Source organism: Sorex fumeus, unplaced genomic scaffold (assembly GCF_029834395.1).
Source record: "Sorex fumeus unplaced genomic scaffold, SorFum_2.1 ptg000070l, whole genome shotgun sequence".
NCBI classification, from domain to species: domain Eukaryota; kingdom Metazoa; phylum Chordata; class Mammalia; order Eulipotyphla; family Soricidae; genus Sorex; species Sorex fumeus.
Genome location: NW_026606127.1, coordinates 1,499,222 through 1,517,566, shown reverse-complemented (window position 1 = coordinate 1,517,566; position 18,345 = coordinate 1,499,222). Strand labels below are relative to the sequence as shown.

At 38.6% G+C, this 18,345-nt stretch overlaps 1 pseudogene; it reads right to left on the bottom strand.

Moving 5' to 3' along the window:
• Window positions 1-16,246: 16,246 nt before the first annotated feature.
• On the bottom strand, window positions 16,247-16,340 carry LOC130037084 (uncharacterized; annotated as a pseudogene).
• Between the last annotated feature and the right edge of the window lie 2,005 nt (window positions 16,341-18,345).

The window sequence follows — 18,345 nt, the reverse complement described above, 5'->3', positions numbered from 1 at the left end:
ACATATCTTAAACTAGTATTTTGTTATTTTCTTAAGAAGCTTCAGAACTCTAATTGTAATGGTACCACGTTAACTTTCCCTTCCATAAATGAACAGCAAGGTTCTGAATACACTTGTGTTTCAGAGATTCTGACTCAAATTATGAAACCTAGAATCTGTACCTCAGCACAAATATCATGATGAAGTAGTGCTTCATTCATACTCTTATTGTATGATATTAACGCCCGTTTATTTTTCCATGAAAGTGAATAAATTATCAGTACAATACATTACAAAGCTAAGCTCTGTGTGGCACTTATTAGTTTGAAAATCCATAATTATTTTTTAAAAAAACCTTTTGTTTGGAGGACATTGAAACTGTGTCATAGATCGAAGTGCTCAGGGATTACTCCTGGATCTCTGCTGGGGATCACTGCTGAAGATGCTTAGGAGATCATAAGTGATACTAAAGATCAAATTGCGGTCAGGTGTGCGCAGGGCCATTGCCTTAACTAATGTAATATTGCTCTTCCCAAGTCTCTTATTTTTCAAGTTAGTTTACACAGAAATTCTTTCAAATACAAAGAAAACCAAAAAACAAGTGCAACACATGAAAAACAGTAAGAACTACAACATTTACGTCCAATCTTTGAGCACAGGACTTGTCCATTATCCGAAGAATACCCAGTAATAATGCATTGCCTATTGCTGGTAGGTGCACATTTGTTGCACCACTAGTTTTGTGGACCGAATATCTCATTTCGCAAGCACTGATTTCTTCCTTGGTTCCTTTTTAGTGATGAATTTCCTGGGGATGGAGACCTCCCTGCCATCGCAACCTTCAGGTCAGACATTTGGTCTGACACAGATTTCCGAATTGCCCACATCTTGCAGTAGCAGGATTCAAAGACATTTGAGTAATCCACCACCTGAGCTTATGGACTAATAAAACAAAAGTAAAATAAAACCTTTACACTCTGACATTAAAATCGTCCTTATAGGAGGGGAAGTAAATGACTGAAATGGGTAGGGGATTGTTGTTAGTTAGTTGTGGACAGTAGCTGGATATTTGACGGTGCATGGAGTATGAATACACAGTTCCAGAGATCAGGAACTCTGTACTTGAAGCGAATACAGTTTGTAAACTTGTCATCACAATTATATGTCCATATGAAATTTATCTACATATGCTTTGTGCCTTCCTTGCATGTATGTGTTATGCATTCCTTTATCATGGCCTCAGAAATGCATCTGAGGGGACTCGGAAAATTAGTTGAGCCCCAAGTATGGGGAGAGAAGTAGTAAAGAATTGGAGGAGGAAAAAATATGAGTTGGAGCTTAAGAGCCGTGTAAGAGGAATATATCAATATGTATGTGTCTGTAAATACACATATATATGTATAAATATATATATGGGCTGGAACCATAGCACAGTGAGTAAGATGTTTGCCTTACACGTGGCCAACCTGGGTTCGATTGCTCTCCTCCTCTCAGAGAGCCCAGCAAGCTACTGAGAGTAACCCTCCCTCATGGCAAAGCCTGGCAAGCTACCTGTGAAGTATTGGACATGCCAAGAACAGTAACAACAAGTCTCACCATAGGGACGTTTCTGGTGCCTGGTCGAGCAAATCAGTGAACAATGGGAGGACAGTGCTACAGTGCTCTGGTTAATTCAAACGTTGTTTATGTAAAATATGAAAGAATCAAATAAATATTCTATAAAGCTGATTACACCTATTAAATTAATATAACTTTAAATAGTGTTTAGAAATTAAGTTGAAGAATTTTAAGGCTATCGAAAGATATTGACAATATATCAAGAAACACATGGATTTTTGAGGAGCAAGAACACGTACCTGTTGTCCTTTCTTAAGGTTATATTTTTTCGCTTTTATAGAATATGTTTTCCCTGAATTTTTGTTAATAGCTTCCCTTTTTTAGAAAGCATCATAATAAATTATATTTTTAAAAAAATTAAAAAAAGCTCTGTTAGTGAGTGGATTCTGTATGTTTGGAACGTGGGAAGTATTTTCCTATGTAATTTACATTAAACAAGATATTTACAACAGAAATACCATCTGCAGTACCATTCACAATAGCCAGAAGAAACTATGGTATACCTACACAATTGAATACTACGCAGTTGGCAGGAAACTGACATCATGAAATTGGCTTACAAATGGATGTACAGGGAAGAATATCATGCTCAATGAAATTAGTCAGAAGGAAAGGGGTATACTGATTGGACTACCCCATTTTTTGGATATAAAAAACCAGAATGTGAGACTAATACCCAAGGATAGCAGAAACACCGGCCAGGAGAATTGGTCAATGGTTGGACGCTTGCCACGAGTGCTGAAGGCGAGCATTTGGAATAAAGAAGGGACCGCTATGTTTTCTTCTTGTGGAGTTTAACCAGTATTTTGTATATCCTGGATATCAACCCTTTGTCAGATGTGTATTCGGTGAATATCCTTTCCCATTCTGTAGACTGTCTTTGTATTTTGGTCACTGTTTCTTTGGAGGTGCAGAAGCTTCTTAGTTTAAGATAGTCCCATTTATCTATCTCTGTTTTCACTTGCTCGGCCAGTGGCGTGGCATCTTTGAAGATACCATTAGCTTCAATGTCATGGAGGGTTTTGCCAACTTTATCTTCAATGTACCTTATGGTTTCTGGTCTGATGTTGAGGTCTTTAATCCATTTTGATCTTACTTTTGTACATGGTGTTAGGCAGAGTTCTGAGCCTATTTTTTTGCATGTAGCCGAAGAAGGGACCGCTATGACAATGATAGTTGGAAGTGATTACTCTGGGTGAGAACTGAGTCCTGAAAGTAGGTAAAGGAATAAACGTGAGAACTTCTCCCTCTCTGTATTACAATCCATAATGCCCTAAGTATGTGAGAGAGAGAGAGAGAGAGAGAGAGAGAGAGAGAGAGAGAGAGAGAGAGAGAGGTGCCTGCCATAGTGTAGAGACAGCAGGCTGTCAGGTGGGGTTTGGGGTTAGGAGAAGGAGTGGTGGGAGAGAAACTGGGGACATTAGCAATGGAAATGTATACTAGTGGAGGTTAGGTGTTAAAATATCCTATGATTGAAACTGAATCATGAAAAGGTTTGTAATATGTGTCTCCTGCATATTCAATACAAAAATATGATATTTAGATTCTACCACCATGAATAACCTATGAATTTGCTGAAATTTATTTTTATCACCTTGGCTGGCCTAATTGCATGGATGTCTGTGTGGTAAAACTTTTCCATTTTATGTGGACTGAAGAGACAAAAATCATAGGGTTGGGACTTCTGGTGGAAGAGAGAAGAGCAAAAAACACCCTGTTGAACACATCTCAGCAGGGTCACCTAAGCTGCGTGATGACAGAACTCCTTCACTGATTTCTTCTTTTGTAATGTGGAAAAATGAAAAGACTTTGCAGGCTGACAAGGGGTTGTCTCCTCCAGTTCTCACTATTTTCTTTTCGATCAGAACTGTTTAAAATTATTAGAAAAATTTGGAGCTAAATGATTTGTTCTCATATATTTCCCCTACATGGTGTCAGTGGGCATTGATCCAGTAAGGCCAGCATGAAAAAGTTGAGGTTTATGTCTTAACCACCAATGCCAACACTACTGTATGTATCAACCCAAAGTACAATAGTAAAACTTCAAAATGTGTTTGTCAAGGAAATCGGTGGGAATGCAGGGAAAAATGGGTAATTTGTGGGTGGAGGGATGCAGACACTGGTGGTGTGATTAGAATTGGAATATTGTATGAGAAATCTCCAATATAAATGACTTTGAAAATGAAAATTGCTTTTTTCAACCCCTGATCTGCGTGGGACGGGCACAGAGGCCCAGCTCTGGGCAACAAAGCTGAACGGCTCCAATTCCAACAGGTACAGCCCGCCCCCAAGGGCCTGGGTTCCTCTCTGGGCACGTGCAGCTAGAAACAGCCCCTAGACAGCCGGTTTTCAACCCCTGATCCGCGTGGGACGGGCACAGAGGCCCAGCTCTGGGCAACAAAGCTTAACGGCTCCAATTCCAACAGGTACAGCCCGCCCCCAAGGGCCTGGGTTCCTCTCTGGGCACGTGCAGCTAGAAACAGCCCCTAGACAGCCGGTTTTCAACCCCTGATCCGCGTGGGACGGGCACAGAGGCCCAGCTCTGGGCAACAAAGCTGAACGGCTCCAATTCCAAACAGGAGACATCCCCAACTCCTCGCCCAGTGTCAGGGACTCTTTCCGGAGCCACGGCCGCTAATGCGGCCGCGAAATATTTTCCCACTACATATGCCATAGGAATCATAAGCTAACTTCTTAGATGGAAACTTCTCTATTTTAGCTCAGCCACTAGAAACACAGTAGCCAATAACTCATAAACCTATCTTAACTCACACTGCATATCAAGCAGAATAGTAACACTGAACGTGAAGGACTAAACCACACCTCTCACAATGGTAAAGCAACGCAAAAGCCCACCAAACATTCATATTGAAGAGTCTAGCCCAGATGTCACCAACAGTACTGTAGTGTTAGACAACCTGTCTGACAAGGAATTCAGAAGGGAGCTACTTAGGATGCTTAGGGAATTAAAAGAAACAATGGAAACCAATGCCAATAGAAGACAAGAGGATCTGAAGGCAGAAATGAGGAAAATGCAATCAGAAATGTCAGACCTGAAAAATCTCGTAGGCGAATTGAAAAGCTCAGTGGAAGGCCTCAGCAATAGAGTAAGAGCAGCTGAGAACAGAATCAGTGAGCTCGAAGATGAACTTCAGAGACTCTCCAGAAAAGAGCAGAAAATGGAAAAGAGACTCACAATTCGGGAACAGATGGCAAGAGAAGATCGTGATGAAGCCAAGAGGGGTAACATAAGAATTATTGGAGTCCCAGAGGGACAGGAAGAAAACCTCGATGAAGAAGAAACTGTCAAAGACATCATTGCTACAACATTTCCAGAGCTGAAGAAAACTTGTTACCACATTCAGGAGGCCCGAAGGGTACCAGCTAGAAGAAATCCGAATAAAAATACCCCAAGACACATTCTGATCAAAATGACCAAAATCTTAGACAGAGACAAAATTCTGAAAGCAGCAAGATCGAAGAAAGAAATCTCTTACAAAGGAGCATCCTTAAAATTCACAGCTGATTTTTCTGATGAAACCCTCATGGCCCGAAAACAATGGTGGGACATAGTAAAAAAACTCAATGAAATAAATGCCTCCCCAAAAATACTTTTCCCAGCAAGACTCTCATTCATAATAGAAGGAACAACACACAGTTTCACAGACAAACAACAGCTCAGGAACTTCATAGACTCAAAACCATGGTTACAAGAACAACTAAATGGGCTACTTTAAGGCAAGAAAGGCCCCTCAAATACACCAAATTTTAACAGAACAATGGGACAAAATCCCATAACAATAATCTCTCTCAATGTCAATGGGCTAAACGCACCAATTAAAAGACATAGAGTGGCAGGATGGATTAGAAAATTGAACCCAACATTCTTCTGCCTGCAAGAAACGCATCTCAATAGTCAAAGCAAACACAGACTCAGAGTCAAAGGCTGGAAAACAATCCTACAGGCAAACAGCTCCCAAAAAAAAGCTGGGGTAGCCATCCTTATATCAGACCACATCGATTTCAGAGTGAGGAAGGTCATAAGAGACAGTGAAGGCCATTTCTTATTGATCAGAGGATCTGTACAACAGGAAGAACTTACAATAATAAATGTATATGCACCTAATGAGAGACCAGCAAAGTACTTAAAACAACTACTCATAGATTTGGAAAAAGACATCAATAGCAACACAATACTAGTGGGAGACTTCAACACTGCTTTGTCACCTCTTGATAGATCAACCAGACTCAAGCTTAGCAAGGACATACTTCATTTGAGGGAAACAATGGAAGAAAGGGACTTAGTAGATATATACAGGACACTTCATCCACAAAAAGCTGAATACACATTTTTCTCAAACGTACATGGAACATTCTCCAAGATAGACCACATGCTGAGCCACAAAACATGCCTCCATAAAATTAAGAAGGTAGAGATTGTATCAACAATCTTCTCAGACCATAATGCTCTGAAATTAGAAGTAAATCACACACAAAAACAGAAAACTAAATCAAACACCTGGAAATTAAACAGTGCACTATTGAACAACGAGTGGATTAGACAGGAAATCAAAGAGGAAATCAAAAGATTCCTAGAAACGAATGAGAATGAGAACACGAGTTACCAAAACTTATGGGACACAGCAAAGGCTGTGTTAAGAGGAAAGTTTATAGCTCTACAAGCATTCCTCAGGAAGGAGGAGCGAGCACACATAAGTAACCTAACCTCACAGCTTAAGAGCTTTGAGAAGGACCAAAAAAAGGAGCACAACCCGAACAGGAGAAAGGAAATAATAAAACTCAGAGCAGAGATTAACGAGATGGAAACCCAAAAAAAATCCGAAAGATCAATGAAACCAAGAGCTGGTTCTTGGAGAAAATTAACAAGATCGATAAGCCTCTAGCAAAACTCACAAAGAAAGGGAGAGAGAAAACCCTAATAAACCGAATCAGAAGTGAAAAGGGGGTCATTACAACAGAAACCACAGAAATTCAGAGGATCATCAGGGAGTACTTTGAGAAGCTTTATGCCACGGAACATCAAAACCTCGAGGAAATGGATAAATTCCTAGACTCCTACAGACTCCCAAGGCTGAACCAAGAAGACCTGGAATACCTGAACAGACCTATCACCATCAAGGAAATTGAAATGGTAATAAAAAGTCTCCCCAAGCACAAAAGTCCTGGCCCGGATGGATTCACTAGTGAATTCTTCCAAATCTTTAAAGAGGACTTACTCCCAATGCTCTTTAAGCTTTTCCACGAAATTGAAATATCAAAAACACTTCCGAACAGTTTCTACGAAGCAAATATCACACTGATACCAAAAGCAGACAGAGATACCACAAAGAAAGAGAATTACAGGCCGATATCCCTGATGAACACAGATGCAAAGATCCTCAACAAACTACTAGCAAATAGAATCCAACTACTCATTAAAAAGATCATACACCATGACCAAGTAGGATTCATCCCAGGGATGCAAGGATGGTTTAACATTCGGAAATCAATCAACATAATCCACCATATCAACAAAAGAAAAGATCAAAAGCATATGATCATATCAATAGATGCAGAGAAAGCATTTGATAAGATCCAGCACCCCTTTATGATGAAAACCCTAGCGAAAATGGGTATAGAGGGGACCTTCCTCAACATAATTAAAGCCATCTACCACAAGCCTACAGCAAGCATCATCCTCAATGGGGAAAAACTGAGAGCCTTCCCTCTAAGATCAGGGACGAGACAGGGATGCCCACTCTCTCCACTGCTGTTGAATATAGTACTGGAAGTTCTTGCAATAGCGATTAGGCAGGAAAAAGATATTAAGTGCATTCAGGTAGGAAAGGAAGAAATCAAGCTCTCACTATTCGCAGATGATATGATACTCTACTTAGAGAACCCAATAACTTCCACCAAAAAACTCCTAGAAACAATAGACTCGTATAGTAAAGTTGCAGGTTATAAAATCAATACCCAAAAGTCCATGGCTTTCCTATACGCAAACAGTGAGAGAGAAGAAAGCAACATGAAAAAAACAATCCCATTCACAATTGTGCCCCAGAAAATCAAGTACCTAGGAATCAGCTTAACTAAGGAAGTAAAGGACCTGTACAAAGAAAACTACAAAACGCTACTTCAGGAAATAAAAGAGGACATGAGGAAATGGAAAGATATCCCCTGCTCATGGGTCGGGAGACTTAACATTGTCAAAATGGCAATACTACCGAAAGCATTGTATAAATTCAATGCAATCCCTATAAGGATACCCATGACATTCTTCAAAGAAATGGAGCAAACACTCTTGAAATTTATATGGAACAATAAGCCCCCACGAATAGCTAAAGCAATTCTTGGGAAAAAGAAAATGGGAGGAATCAACCTCCCGAACTTCAAACTGTACTACAAAGCAGTAATAATTAAAACAGCATGGTACTGGAACAAAGGCAGAACTGCAGACCAATGGAACAGGGTTGAATACACTGACATCTCTCCTCAATCATATGCTCATCTAATCTTTGATAAAGGTGCAAGTAATGTGAAGTGGAGTAAGGAAAGCCTCAGAACTCTGCCTAACACCATGTACAAAAGTAAGATCAAAATGGATTAAAGACCTCAACATCAGACCAGAAACCATAAGGTACATTGAAGATAAAGTTGGCAAAACCCTCCATGACATTGAAGCTAATGGTATCTTCAAAGATGCCACGCCACTGGCCGAGCAAGTGAAAACAGAGATAGATAAATGGGACTATCTTAAACTAAGAAGCTTCTGCACCTCCAAAGAAACAGTGACCAAAATACAAAGACAGTCTACAGAATGGGAAAGGATATTCACCGAATACACATCTGACAAAGGGTTGATATCCAGGATATACAAAATACTGCTAAACTCCACAAGAAGAAAACATCCAACCCCATCCAAAAATGGGGCAATGAAATGAACAGAAACTTTCTCAAAGAAGAAATCCGAATGGCAAAAAAGCACATGAGAAAATGCTCTACATCATTAATCATCAGGGAGATGCAGATCAAAACCACAATGAGATACCATCTCACACCTCAGAGACTGGCCCACATTCAAAAGAACAAAAGCAACCGATGCTGGCGTGGATGTGGCGAGAAAGGGACGCTTCTTCACTGTTGGTGGGAATGTCCACTGGTTCAGCCCTTCTGGAAAACAGTATGGACGATTCTCAAAAAATTAGAAATTGAGCTCCGATTTGACCCAGCAATACCACTCCTGGGAATATATCCCAGAGAGGCAAAAATGTATAGTCGAAGTGACATCTGCACTTGTTTGTTCATTGCAGCACTCTTTACAATAGCCAGAAACTGGAAGAAACCTGAATGCCCAAGAACAGATGACTGGTTAAAGAAACTTTGGTACATCTACACAATGGAGTACTATGTAGCTCTTAGAAAAGATGAAGTCATGAAATGTACATACAAGTGGTACAATATGGAAAGTATCATGCTAAGCGGAATGTGTCAGAAAGAGAGGGATAGACATAGAAAGATTGCATTCATCTGGGGGATATAAAGTAACAAAGTATGAGATTAATACCCAAGAATAGCTGAGATCAGCACCAGGAGGATTACTCCATAACTTAGAGGCCAGCCGGGTATCCTAGAGGAAAGGGCTGTTCAGATAGAGAAGGGAGCACCAAATAAAGGATGTTTGGAGGATCCTCCCAGGAGGGGAGATGCATGTCGAAAGTAGACTATGGACTGAACATGTTTGCCACTCAATGCCTCTTTTGCAGACCACAACACCGAAAAGGAGAGAGAGAACACAGGGGATTGCCCTGCCACAGAGACGGGGGGATGGGTGGATGGGGGTGGGAGGGATATTATCCATGGTGGTGGAAAATGGGCACTGGTGGAGGGATGGGTATCTGATCATTGTATAATTGAAACCAAAGCACAAAAAATTGTAAATCTACAACTTTAAAAAAAATAAAATAAAATAAAGGGGAAAAAAAAAAGAAAATCAAAATTGCCTAAATTTAAAAAAAAGGAGAAGTCAACTTATGTCTATATTTCAAGAAGGCTTGTCTTGGCAAATTTTGGCAGGGAGACCATAGTTGGTAGAGAGAGGGAGAAAGAAAGGGAGAGTTGACAGTTGAGAAGAGAAGCCTGGATATCATGGAAGAGATGAAAGCTGATCTTAGAAGATTTGGAGCCATCAGAGTTTAGAGAGCTAAATGGTCTGAACATTGCAGTTTAGATACTTGAATAGTGAGATTGGTTTCAGTCATCAGCACTGTATATATAGAAAGAGTTCAAAGACCTCACAGATATTCAGGCTATAATAACTAACAAGGGAAGCGTTTTTTTCCTGAAGCATTATGTAAGGATAATATATTGCCAGGAAGAATGATAAGAAGTTGGTTCTCTTTTTCACAGATTAATACATTAGAGATGAAAACTTTTATTCAAAGGAATCTATGATCTTGTCCTGTTTCTCTGTTTTCTTGTCATCATTCCATTCTCCCCCATGACCCTACCTAATCAGGGCTCTCGACATTTCTCAGCAGTGTCAAGACATAGCCTCAGAGCATGTGTTAACTGCAGGTAGCTCACAGCTCTCATGTTTGCCCCCAATCCAAGCCAGAGCCATCCTTCTGAAACCAAGGATATTTGCTGAAGGCCCGTTCTTCCTTGAAGTGGCAGTCATGGTTTACCTCTTCTTAATCATTTTGTTTACAAATTTAGATGTATGTCACTATACTAGTGACAGGGATTTTCCAAACTATGGAAAGCATAAACATTTCCATTTCCCCCACGAATTTTGGGCTAGTTATTTTCTATCCACTGCTAATAATTTGTGATAATTAGGAAATAGAACTGAAGTAAAAACAGGGACATTTGTCAATTTGGTGCCATAACTAATCAGTCTTAGTATAAGTATATATTTCTAGAAAAAAAAATGCAGAAGAAAATGAGTTGGTTGCTAGCAAAGAATGCCAAACCTCTGCCAAGAAATACTTTGAAAATAAAAATTCTGACTATGGACTGAACATGATTGCAATTTAATGCCTCTTTTGCAGACCACAACACCCAAAAAGAGAGAGAGAAAAAAAAGGGAATGCCCTGCCACAGAGGCAGGGTGGGATGGGGGGGGGGATTGGTGTGGGAGGGATACTGGAATACATGGTGGTGGAAAATGGGCACTGGCGGAAGAATGGGCATTTGATCATTGTATAATCAAAACCCAAGCACAAAAATTTGTAAATGTACAACTGTACATCATGGTGTTTCACTAATAAAAATTTTAAAAAAATAAAATAAAATAAAAATTGTTTCGTCTGCCAGAGATCAGCAGATGGGAACCTGAGTGAAGGCAAAAGATTAAATTGGTTGACTTTTATTTTTCCTTGAGTATATTAATTTGATTTTGGAGTCAATTTATATGAGAGTTCATCAAGACACAGAAATTTTTAGCGCTTCTCTTGTTTAAAAGTATAGTGATACACCATATCTCTATCTCACATTCTTTTTATTTCTGATAGTTTGACACAAAAGATACGTCATAATCATAGATAAATGTAAATTATTTAAATACTTTTTTGATTATTTAAAATTACCTTATAGAATTACATTATAGAATTTCATAAATTTTAGGATTATGCAGAATCAACTTGCATGTATCATATTACACTCACTACTGAAAGGCCTACTCTGTCATTCACCATTGTTCAGTTTTCCCACTTTGATTATACTTTTCGATCTGGTAACTAAATAGTCTCATAGTTCTAAAGTTTGTTTTTATTGCTTTGAAAAGATCAAAATATGTAATTTTCAACATTGGATGAAACTAGAGGATATCATGCATGTAAAGTTAGCCTTAAGGAAAGGAACAGATACAGAGAGATTTTTCTCATATGTGGGATGTAAAGACACACAGCAACGTAGCAACAAATGTTCAAGAGCAATGTAAGGGGAGAACTGATCCACACAATTGGGTCAGGGGATTAGGAGGGAGGGATTCTGGGGGATTGGGGGAGAGGGAGGGTTTGTTCTTTGAGAGAATGAGGAGTGTCTTGTTGGAATTATGTGTATGAGAAACCATTGCTAATTGAATTATAAATCATAGAATATAAATAATGTTTTAGACGTTTGTCTGTCTCATTTTATTCTTTTAATTTGTTTTCTCCATATGCCACATAGGCATGAACTTGTAGGATGCCTATCTTTCTCTGCCTGGTTTTTGTCACTAAACATAATTTCCTCATGTTATACATTTTATATACAAATAATAAGAAGATTTCACTTCATACAACTGAGTAGTATTCCATTGCTTTACCACCTTTCATTTTCAAAATTTGTGGTTTAAAAGATACAAATACTGGTTTTAACAATGCTCTGGTGTTTTCAAAGTTTTAGTTTAGTGAAACAAAATATATTTTATTGAAAAACTCTTAGAAAATTGTGAAACAGTTGTAGGGTGGAATGGAATATATGTTCAAGCGAGAACAGTCATTTAACAAAACAAGCAAAGAGAGACATAGAGAAAGGAAGCACGGTATTTCTTCAAGGGAGAACACAAGCTTGAGGAACAAGCCCACTCTGGTAGTTTAGGAATAAGAACTTGGATTGGTATGAACTTAAACTTGTACACTTTAGGCGAGAACCTGAGTGAAACTATTATAAGTACGTTCAGGATCATGATACACTGGAGTCTGCACTTGGAGTGAGGAGGGTAGAGAGTTCTTTGGGGAGACCGAACTATAGATAACAGTAATATTATAACACGAATGATAGTATCTTACCGTGGGATTCCAAAAAAATATTTAAGAGTGGCGTCAGAAATGATAACATTCTTAGGTATTTGGGTTTCCTGTGGAAACAACGGGAAGCTGAGTTTATGCTCTGGATGCATCCACCTGAAACAAGGTCAACAAGTCATGAATGAAAAATTTCAAGTTAGATGGATCAAGGATTCTGATCCCAGTGGAAGGCTTTCGGGTGGACAATTTCTACTGATGGCCTGATGTAGGTTCTGATCCTGGGATATGTAACAGAAAGCAGATAGTGACCGGTATCCTCAGAAGTGAAGCCTCTGAGACAGAAGTCATTCATGCCAACTTATGGGTTATCAATGTTTGCTCATGGCTGCTACCATTATAACATGCCGTTCAATGGTTCTGTGGTTTCAATTTACAGTGTCAATGTAAAGATGAAGTTTCCAAATGGAAGGTAAAAATCTGAGGCCCTCAAGATGATGAATCACAGGGAGGGGGGGAGCTGGAGCTATAGTACAGCAGGTAGGGCATTTGCCTTGCACACGGAATACCCAGGTTAGATTCTCAGCATCCTGTATGGTCCCCCCAAGCACCGTGAGGAGTAATTCCTGAGTGCAGAGCCAGGAGTAACCACTGTGCATCGCCACGTGTGACCCAAAAACGCAAAGAATGATGATCTGGGATTGATCCTTAGCATTGCAAACGGCATTATTTTTTAATTTTTAAATTTTTTCTTGCTTGCTTGCTTGCTTGCTTTTTTGTTTTTTGGGTCGCACCTGGCTATGTATAGGGGTTATTTTTTATTTTTAAAAAAACTTATAATTTTTCCTTTTTACCTGTGGTTTAAAAGTGTATCTAAAATATTTTAGAGTAAATATATGTGAAGAAGAATAAAATTCACAGGAACTATTTAGTGTTCTTAATGATACAGGAGTCAGAATTTTGAGGTTAATTGTATGGGTATTGCATAAATAATTTTTCCACATTATGTGGGCTGTCTTTCGATCATGGTCACCATTTTTTCTGAGTTGCAGAAACTTCTTAGTTTAATGTAGTCTCATTTGTTTATCTTCACTTCCTCTTCCTTGGTCAGTGGTGTTTCATTCTAGAAGTTTCCCTTAGCTTTAATGTCATGAAGGGATCTTCCCACATTTTTCTCCATATATCTTAAGAATTCAGGTATGATAGTGAGGTCTTTAATACATTTGATCTGACTTTGTGCCTGGCACTATAAAGAGGTCTGAGTTCATTTTTTTTGCATATTGCTGTCCAGTTTTCCCAGCACCAGTTGCTGAAGAGACTTCCTAGCTCAACTTCATATTTCTTGAGCCTTTAAGAAAGATTAGGTAATAATAATCTGAGGGCCAGCGTCAGGATATTTGACTATATTCCATTGATCTGAGACCTGTCTTTATCTGAATATCATGGTATTTTGATTACTAAAACTTTGTAGTAGGGTTTGAAGTTGGGGAAGGTGTTCCCTTCTTCTTTTTACCAAAGATTGCTTTAGCTCTTCATGGGAGTTTATGGTTTTGTATGAGTTTAAGAGTGATTAATCTCTTTCTTTGAAATATGTTATGGGTATCCTTATAGAAAGTGCATTAAATCTTTATAGAGCTTTGGGGTGGATTGCCATTTTGACAGTGTTAAACCTCTCAATCCATGAGCATGGGATGTGATTCCATTTCCTCATATACTCTCTTATTTCGTGAAGTAGTGTTTTGTAGGTTTTTTTTTTTTGTTATAGTTCCTTAACCTTTTTAGTTGATTCTATTATACTCTATTTTCTGAGGTATTATTGTGAATGGGATTGTTTTTCTCTATCTCTTTTTTCTCTTTCATTATTAATATATGGGAAAGCCATGGAGTACCAGATATTGATTTTGTAATATGCTACTTTACTAAACAAATCTATTGTTCCCAGGAGCTTTTTTGTAGATTCTTTGGGATTTTATAAGTATAGTATCATGTCATCTCCAAATAGTAAAAGCTTGAGTTCTTCCTTTTTTATCTGGATGCCCTTGATATCTTTTTTTTTTTTTACCGAAATCATATGGCAAGTACTTTAAGTACTATGGTGAATAGGAGGTGTGAGAGTGGGTAACTTGTTTTGTGCCTGATTGTATTCTGGGATTCTAGTTCATTGATTTCTGCTCCAAGTCTTTGGTTTTTCCCCCTTGAGAATAATGCTTGCCGTGGGTTTGTGGTAATTTGCTTTGACTAGATTGAGGAAAGTACTTTCAAATCCAATTTTGTTGAGAGTTTTTCATCATGAATGGGTGCTGGATCTTATCAAATGCTTTATCTACATCTATTGATATGATCATATGACTTTTAACTTTATTTTATTGAGATGGTGTATTCTGTTGATTGACTAGAGAATGTTAAGCCATCCTTGCATCCCCAAGCTAAACCTATTTGGTCATAGTGTGTGATCTTTTGTTGAGTTTCTGGATTCTCTTTGCTGATATTTTCTTGAAAATCTTTGTATCTGTATTCATCAAGGAAATAGGTCTGTAATTTTCTTTTTTTGTGGTGTCTCTATCGATTTGAGTATTAGGGTGATCTTTGCCTCATAGAAACTATTTGGGAGTATTTCTGTTTCTTCAATTCCTGGAAAATCTTAAAAATGTTGGAAGCAATTCCTCTTTAAAGGTTTGAAATAGTTCACTATTGAATCCATCTGGGCCATGGATTCTGTTTGCAGGGATACTTTTGACCATCATTTCAATTTCCTTGTTAGTGATAGGTTCAAGTATTCCAAATCTTCTTGGTTCAGCCTTGGGAGGTAATTGGAATCCAATAATTTATCAATTTATTCAAAATTCTCTCATTTCCTGCTGCAAAGAATCTCAATATAATCTCTGATGATCCTATGTATTTCTGTAGTTTCTATTAGTATAACCCCCTTTGCATTTCTGATTTGATTTATTAGAATTCTTTCTCTTTGTTTTTTTGAGAGGCTTCTCATGGTTTATTGATCTTATTTATTTTCTCAAAGAACCAGCTTTTGCTTTTATTGGTCTTTTGGATTGTATTTTGGGATTGTAGCTCATTGATGTCTGGTACAAGTTTTATTATTTCCTTCCTCCAGCCTATTTTGGACTACTTTTGTTGGTCATTTTACAAAATCTTGACCTCTAATTTATTCATGTAGGCCCTTTCTTTCTTCCTAATGAATTCTGGCAGATCTATAATCTTTCCTCTTAACACTGCTTTTGCTGTGTCCCACAAGTTATGGTAGCTCGTGTCCTCATTCTCATTTGTTTCTGGAAATTTTTTATTTCCTCTTTGATTTCTTCTCTAAGCCAATGGTTGTTCATTACTCCCCTTAAAGAAAATATTTCCTTGCTGAGCTTCAGTCTGTTTGATCTATGGAGAAGTGTCAAAGAAGTGTTGAAATCTCCTTCTAGTATTGTGTTGCTATCAATGTTTTTCTATAAGTCAATTAGAAGTTGTTTTTAAGTATTTTCCTGGTCTGTCATTAGGATCATATACATTGAGGAGGGTGAGTTCTTTCTGATGTACATATCCCATGATCATTAAGAAATGACCTTCACTGTCTCTGATAATCTTTAGCCTCAAGTCCATGTGGTCTGATACTAGTATCGCCACTCCAGCTTTGTGGAGGTGATATTTTCTTGAAAACTTGTTTCCCAGACTTTTACTTTTAGCCCATGGGTGCTTTGATTGTTCAGACGTGTTTCTTGCAGGCAGCAGAATGAATGTTGGTTTCAGTTTTCTAATTCATCTTCCCATTCTGTGCCTCTGAATTGGCACATTTAGACCATTGACATTGAGAGAGATTGTTGTGGTGTGGATTTGTGCTCTCTTTATGTAGAATTTTTGTACTTGTGGGGATTGTCTTAGCTTAAAGTAGACCTGTTCATTCTTCTTGCAACAAAAATATGGAATGCTTTACAAGTTTGCATATCATCTCTGTGCAAGGACCATGCTCATCATTTTATCATTTCAATTTTAGTATATGTGTTAAACTTAGTAGGAGTTAATTTTTCCATATTTTTCTCTTCTTATTACTTTGAGTGTTGTCCTTCCTCACTCCTATGGCAGACAATGATTCCTAATCAAGGAATGTATTTCAAAGCAGCATGAATAAATAGATTTAGAAATTTAATGTCCCAGAAGAAAAATATGGTTTTTACCATATTATCTTTTACCATACCCTAGGCATCAGTTTTACAAAATAATTCTTTTGGAAGATGGTATATGAGGTTGTTTAATGTCGTTCCCTGAAACCTTAATTAAGACCATTAAACTAGAGCCTTTTGCTGTTTTCACCTCAGTCCCGTGTACTTCTCCAGGAAAAGGTGGATGGTGTTGTCTGCACTTTGACCACCTTGAATGTATGTAGGATTTTTCTCCTGAAGGATGAAGTGAGAAGCATATTGATGATTTCATTCCACCTTATTACAAGTTCAACTTGAACGGAAGGTGAGACTCATGTGGCTCCTATAAAGGACAGAACAAAGGGTCTCAGTGAAGTTTAATGGCCAACTCACATTAACAACATAGATGACTCATAGTAACCTGTGTGCATCTTTGTGTATAGTGAGTTTCATATCTACTGATAGAGATTCTCAGTCATGACACATGGGCAAAACGGATCTGTAATTAAAATCTAGTTCTCTGAGCAGAGTGGGGTCTCTGACGTGATTGAACAAGTTTGTAGTAATTTATTACTAAGCACATAAGTATTTTCAATGATGCGTACTTTTCGATCTAAAATTAATTCCAAATATGTCTAAAACAACAGTCTCCTGACCTCGCACCTGGCTTTCCTCACTGGGGCCCCTTGGAAATGGCGGGGTGAGATTCCCTCACCGCCCTGAGCATAGACCCGGCAGCTGAAGACCTCTGCAACCAGCCATAGGTACGCTTAAGACCACTCTTCCCAAGCTTGAAGGAGCCTCATGCATGAAGGAACTGGAAGAGGAACCCAGATGTGCGGGACCGGGGGATGAGAACTCCATGGCTGCTCAGATCAAGACTGTGCCCCCTCCTTCCAAATCCCCCATCTTCTAATAATTAAGTGCTACAACCACGAACTGCTCCTGGATCCATGTAATGCCATCAATGGCCAACATCCAGAGACTGGATCTTATTTAGAAGACAGCAACTCTGATAGTCCAGTTCTCACTCTCAGAGAACCTGGTAGGCTTCTGTGAGTATTTTGCCCGCATGGCGGAGTCTTTGTTTCTGGTCACTGTTTCTTTTGAGGTACAGAAGCTGCTTAATTTAAGATAGTTCCCTTTGTTTATCTGTGTTTCCAGTTGCTTGGCAAGTTGCATGTTATATTTGAAGATACCTTTAGCTTCAATGTCGTGGAGGGATTTGCCGACCTTGTCATCACTGTACCTGAGGGATTCTGGTGTGATGTTGATGACTTTGACCTATTTTTATCTGACTTTTGTGCATGGTGTTAGGTAGAGGTTTGAGCCATTTTTTTTTTTTTTGCATATAGCTGTCCAGTTTTTTCTGCACCGTTTGTTTAGAAGGACTCTCTTGAACCACTTCACATTTCTTGCTCCCTTATCAAAGATTAGATGATTATATATTTGAGGGTGTGTGTCAGTATATTCAATCCTTTTCCATTGGTCTGCAGCTGAGCCTTTGTTTCAGTCCCATGCTGTTCTCATTATTATCGTTTGTAGTAGAGTTTGAGGTTGGGGAAGGTGATGCCTCCATCGTCTTTTCCCCAAGAATTGCTTTAGCTATTCGTGTGCGTTTCTTGTTCCATGTGAATTTCAGGAGTGCTTGATCAATTTCTTTGAAGAATGTCATGGGTATCTTTATAGGGATCAAGTTGAATTTTTACAATGCTTCTTGGAGAATTGCCATTTTGACAATGTTAATTCTCCCATTCCATAAGCAGGAGATATGTTTCCGTTTCCTCGTGTCATTTTTTAATTTCTTATTGTATAGGTCCTTTACCTCCTTAGTTAAGCTGATTCCAAGGTTCTTGATTTTCTGAGGCACGATT